At 37.1% G+C, this 6,455-nt stretch overlaps 1 pseudogene across 1 annotated transcript; it reads left to right on the forward strand.

Annotated features, from left to right (window-relative positions):
- Positions 1-4,184: 4,184 nt before the first annotated feature.
- On the forward strand, positions 4,185-6,110 carry LOC116083620 (annotated as a pseudogene). Its single transcript, XR_004115810.1, has 2 exons — positions 4,185-4,196; positions 5,590-6,110. The product of XR_004115810.1 is annotated as a syntenin-1 pseudogene (transcript).
- Positions 6,111-6,455: the final 345 nt, after the last annotated feature.

The following is a 6,455-nucleotide window of genomic DNA, read 5'->3' on the forward strand; positions in this document are numbered from 1 at the left end:
TAAAGGTCAACCTGAGACAGAGCTAATTTAGGTCCAGGTGTGATAGAATGGTAACCTCAGGATAAGGTCCCATCTGAATATGTTTACAAGAGCAGGCAGATAGAATTCTTTTGCACTTGCTGTGCTTTTCCTGAGAGCCAATGGGCTAAGGTCATGGAATACTCATTCTTGGGGTTGTCAAGATGGAACCTGGAAGTACTAACTGAATTAATATGTAAATAAAACACTGGGCTTTTGGTCTGCATGAGTTGAACTAGCACAAATCATTAACAGTTTCTTAGAATTTTTTACTAGTTAGAGCTTAGTTGTCTAGAGAGCTCTGGAGATTGAACACAGCTCTTCAAGAATTGTTTTTGTTTTGTTTTGTTTTAAACAGGATTTCTAGTTTTAGTCGGAAAATCCATGGAAAGCAAAGAGAGATCCTTTAGAATTTTTCATTGCTCTTTTAGGATCTTTTTTCTAATAGGGTTTCTAACCTTGATCAGAAATCCCAAGAATTACTTTGAAAGTTAACACAGCTCTTTTAGAATGTTTTCCAGCAGCTACCAAGAGAAGGTTGTCTGAAGAGCAAATATAGCTCTTTTACTTTCTATTTTTTCCTTTGGCTTTCTGATTTTTATCAGAAAACCCAAGGAATATTTTGAGAATTTTTCTAACAGGACCTGTCTCAACAGAATACTAGCTATCTCAACTAAAGAGTTTTGGGCTTTATGTTCGTTTATTTATTTTTTTGTCTTTTGTTTTGTTTTTGTTTTTGTTTTGCCTTTTAGAATAGCAAGGAAAAGTTGTCCAGAGCAGACAGGACACAGGGCAGTCTGAAAAGCTGTCATGAGCAGATTACAGAGCCAAGAGTTATCTACAGAGACCTGTCTAGGGAGCCTTTGTTTTTGCCACATCCAGACACCCCTCTCTCAGGAATCTGGACAAAGCTTGCCTTGTCAGGTATTGACTTGTTTTCTCATAGCAGACATGAGTTAGCTTTCATTTGTCTGGGTCTTAAGTCCAAATAGAGGATTGTGGGTGACTGCCTAAGTATGTCTACTACTCTAGCACTCTCAGAGTTTTGATCTTGGACATAGCAACTGGGGAGGGCTGTCTGTTTTGTCTCTCCTTTGGAAGTTTTCAAGTGTTTAGGATGTCTTTATACACAGACCCCTATATTTGTCCATGCTCACATATGCATATGTATTCAAAGATGTTACACAAGTAAACTGTGGTGATGCTTTATAGTCGTAGAGAAGATCTTTATGTGTGCAAAGAGCCTAAGGATGCTGGAGGATAGTTGTAAATGATGAGACAATGGAAGAAGTTAGTCTAGTGACTAACCCAAATATTTAGCATCAACTCAGAAATAATAAGTAGAACATAGGTTTAGGACTAACAATAAATGAAGTATCCAACAGTTAAACCTTGTCTATATTTGGAATCTGTATAGGACCAGGTAAGGAATAAGGGAAGCAAAAAATAAAAGTAATGAAATTTTGGCTGACTGCAGAATATTATATTAAACAATTGAATAAATGTCAATTAATATGAAAGCTAAAATTATTTATTGATACTTCTATTCTTGGACTTGTAATAAGAAATTTTATTGGAAACATGGAAGAACTCATGCATAGTACTGGTTAACAATGGTATTTCTTTGAAAAACAGCATGTGACAAAGATATGCTATTAATTGTGAAGAAATACATGATATTATACATTAATTTACTACTATGCATCTAACACAATGCTCTCATTAAAAATAATAAGGAAAGTCATAAAAAACTGTATTTCCATAAGGTTCAAGTGTGTTCATTTTTAGAATTTAAGGACTACCTTCAGTTCAGAAGTAAGCAAGTATCAAAAATATGTACTAATGTCTCTAATTAAACCTCATACATAATGATAGTGAAGTATCTTATTTAACCCTTTACCAGGTTGTCTCTGTGTGTGTGTATATACATAAATGTATATATATATATATATATATATATATAAATTCATTGGAACAGTTTATGATTAACTCAGAACATTTTTGAAAAATGGACCAAGAATCCCTTCCTGTTTCAATCACTTTTGTTTTTTGCATATCATATAACTTATAACCCATATTAACCCATCATTGGTAAAATGCTATGGTTTTCTTTTTTCTTTTCTTTTCATTTCTTTTTCTTTTTCTTTTTTTTTTTTTTTTTTTTTTTTTTTTTTTTTTTTTTTTTTTTTTTTTTTTTTGCTTATTGTTGCATGGCTTCCTACTTTTTATATTTGAATAACTAAAAATAAAGGAAGAAACAAAATATCTATTACATTGTGCTTGTAAAGGATGTCCTGTAGCTGTGATGCACCAGTGGTTGCAGGCAGCATATACTTTTTATAAACATTTTTGGAGAACCTTTAAGGGTCCACAGGATAATTAGTTAAGGGGCAGAAGGGATATTTGTTCCATTCTTCTGTGTCTTTGTCATTACATATGACAGAGACATTCTGGCATTGTTTAAGCTTCTATTCATGTTAAAACTTTATTCCCTAAACACTTTTAAATGAATGTAACACTTTCTTTTATTCCCTCTTATCTTTTCTGATTTTTGAGTTTTTATGCAGAGTAAAAATAAACAGGGCAACTTTAATGTTGATGGCAAGTCCTCTTTCTATATAAACTTTGATTTCAGGATAATGTCACAATTGTGTGATGCATGTTTTAATAAAGAAGGAAGGCACAAGACAAACACTAGTGTGGCAATGTGTTCTTTATTTGTGAAGCTCAATGACAATGGGTCAGGTCTTTTATTTCCCAGCCTTCTGCCTCCAGCCACCTCATTTTTCAGCATGCCAGTGTGCATCTGTGCCTTCTGTGGAGGCCCTTCAGGAGGTCACAGAAAGAAGCTTTTGAGGAGGAGTATAGTCGTTGTCAAGAAGAAGTGAAGGTGGGAGTCAGGTACCATGCGCCCCGCCCACACTGCTTTGGACAGACATGTCTGAGAGGAAAACTATGAGAATCCAAGTTTTGGGGTCAGTGAGGTGTTTAAAATCTGCCTGAAGAAATTCAGAAGCACCTATAGTCTCCACGTAGGGTTGACACATGAGCAGGAAGATGTTCATTGAAGACTATTGTTACTGAACCAGTAAGTTCTTCAGAGTCTAAGTACCTTTTAGGGCGAAGCAAATTAATTTTTTCTGGAACAGGAGGCAATTTAGTTAATCATCTTTGCTACCTCTGTTCATAATACTCTACCATGTCAAAACACTTGTGTTTACTATTCTGTAGGAAACTGGTCATCTTCAGAAACCTTTTCCCATCTGACTCACTGAGCACTTACATCTTAGGTTCATTTTAGGTAAGTATTTCTACATGTCAAGAAATTAATATGCCAAAATATTTTCAACTTGTCTGAACACTTCATTTTTTTAAATACTTTTGGCTCAAAACACCATAGCAATTATCAGGGAAAAAAGCCTTTATTGTACTACTATAAATAGTCAGACGCTTTATTTTCAAGCAGAGCGAATTATATATTACATTTAAGTGTCAAATTATCATTTCAGGAAACACATCAGGGGAAGCAAGCAATGTTAGTCATGTTATTTAAACCAAAGAGTAAAACCAGAAATTAGCATGAAATACCCTCCTGCCATTCATTCAACAGAAAAGAATTTAAAAGAAAATGAGCAATAAAAATATGCAATAACAACCAGCATAAGCTGCTGCTTGTTAGATTTAACACAGCACTGCCACCCTCTTCCTATAAAGAATTGTAGTTATAATCTCAACAGCACAGTTTGATGCCATTGATTAAATAATACTCCTGTTAACACATAAAACAGCAGTAACATAAGCAACACTATAATAAAAAGATTACTGCGCATGTTATAGGCAGACGGTGAAATACAAGTTTCTAAGGCTTTGTAAATATTATAATTTGGAAAGAAATAAAAATGAAAGTTCATTGAATTCTATATACTCTTTACTGTGTTGTATACGAAATGAAATGGAAGTGTTGTCTAACAAACTACTCTCGGCAGCAAAATAATGAAAGTATTTTCTGGAAAATTATTATTTTTTTAACCAACAGTCTTCATATTTGAAGTGATTTGTCTGTGAACATAATTTGCACAGCAAAATGATAGGACTAGAAATAAAAGTGAAGAATCAATTTATGACAAACTTAAGGACTGCCTGCAAATTATGGTGGTTTTCAGAACATGACTTTCACTGTAAGTGCCCTGACCCATTGAAAATTCTTACTTATTTTGTTTCTAATTAGCCACACTTAAAAGAGGTTGAAAGAAGTTGGCTTTGCCAAAAGCTGGTATTTCTATCCAAAGCAAAACTAAAGACTGCTAAATTCTGAAGCCATTTATGAGATGTCTCTACGTTCTAATTCAAGTTTCATTATCCCTAATTTTGGAAACAGGACAATGGTTTGTTTGTTTGCTTGCTTGCTTGTTTGCTTGTTTAAATTTTTATTGGGTATTTTTTTTATTTACATTTCAAATGTTATACCGCTTCCAGGTTTCCTCTCCGAAAAACCCCCATCCCACCCTCTCCCCTCTGCCTCCACAAGGGTGCTCCCCCTTCCTCCTGAGAAGCTTGGCCAGAGCCTTACTCACAGATAGAGATCTCGATGCTCTCAGACAACATCAGATTGAGCAGACAAACCTGGATAGAGGAATTAGAGGAAAGACTGAAGGAGCTGAAGAGGTTGCAGCCCCATAGAAAGAACAACAACATGAACCAACCAGACCCTCCAGAGCTCCCAGGAACTAAAAGACCCAACAAAAGAATACACATGGAGGGACCCATGGCTCCAACTGCATATGTAGCAGAGGATGGCCTAGTCTGGCATCAAAAGGAGGGGAGGCCATTGGTCCTATGAAAAAGGATAGCTTACATTTTTACTAAGGCAGGGAAGCAGGAGTGGGTGGGTTGGTGAGCAGCAGAAGGAGGAGAGGATAGGGCATTTTTTGGAGGGGAAACAAGGCAAGGGGATAACATTGTAAATAAAGAAAATATCTAATAAAAAAAGTTTTAAATGTAGAGAACAAATTTGCTGAAGACGGGAATGAAACACTGGTCTGGTAGGTTAGAGATCTGGAGAGCCACAAGTCAAAACCTTGTCCTCTGTTAGAGCCAAAAATGTCCTTCATCCTGTCTTGACTGTAGGCCAATAAGTCAAGAATCAGATGTCAGGTTCTTCCTCTGGCTTCTTTAAAAAAAAAACAAAACAAAACAAAAAAAACCTATTTTGTCCTCTTTTGCATCACCTAGTTGAACAACGAGCAGCACTACCTCAAAGCTCTACATCATAATATAACTGAACCTGAAGAGGCAGTGCACACTTCTCTGGCTGGGCTGGTTAACGGACAAATTCAGATTACAGTGTCTCATCTTAGCTCAATCTAAGGCTTATAAACCCCCTTGGAAGACCTGAATAGATGATTTAGTGGTTAAGAACACTTGTTGCCCTTGCAACTGGTTTGAATTTTGTTTGTTTGTTTGTTTGTTTCTCTGCGTAGCCTTGGCTGTCCTGGAACTCACTCTGTAGACCAGGCTGGCCTTGAACTCAGAAATCTGCCTGCCTCTGCCTCCCAAGTGCTGGGATTAAAGGTGTGTGGTATATTTGTTCAATTGTTCCAGGCTAATTCCTCAGCCTCCTTGGTTGGGCTGAGATTTGGGGACCAGCTACTCCAGATCAATGGTGAAAACTGTGCGGGCTGGAGCTCTGATAAGGCTCACAAGGTGCTCAAGCAGGCATTTGGAGAGATCACCATGACCATTTGTGACAGCCCCTTTGAACGGACAGTTACTATGCATAAGGACAGCAGCGGGCCTGTTGGCTTTATCTTTAAAGTGGAAAAATCACATCCGTAGTGAAAGATAGTTCTGCTGCCAGAAACGGCCTTCTCACTGATCACATCTGTGAGATCAATGGACAGAATGTTATTGCCTTGAAGGATGCTCAGATTGCAGATATACTGTCAACAGCTGGGACTGTGGTTACCATCACAATCATGCCTGCTTTTATCTTCGAACATATTATTAAACGGATGGTTCCCAGCATTATGAAAAGCCTGATGGATCACACCATTCCTGAAGTTTCAAAACCTTGTACAGTGTATCACAGCTGAATGTTTCCAGTTTTCCTCTTTGGCAACTTCTCTATTTCACACATGAAGGTTTCTGGGAGCCAGGGAGAATATGCTGCATGGAGACCTTTCTATCTTCTATCATAGCTGGGAACCTCACTCTATCTGATATCGTCTTCAGATTTTAAGATAGCTATAACCTTAGCCTGGTTTTAAAGATGTGAAACTCTCAAAGGATTTACTGACTTTCCCAGACTTCCACGTTCTTTCCTGGGAACCTGATGGTTTTATATATGCCTTTGTGATTAGGATGCCTGGTATAGGCTTAGCTGTCTCTGAGATCTGGTCAGCTTTCTCCTAGAACAAAGCACAGTGCTGGTCATGTGT

Source organism: Mastomys coucha, unplaced genomic scaffold, assembly GCF_008632895.1.
Source record: "Mastomys coucha isolate ucsf_1 unplaced genomic scaffold, UCSF_Mcou_1 pScaffold12, whole genome shotgun sequence".
In the NCBI taxonomy this organism is placed as follows: domain Eukaryota; kingdom Metazoa; phylum Chordata; class Mammalia; order Rodentia; family Muridae; genus Mastomys; species Mastomys coucha.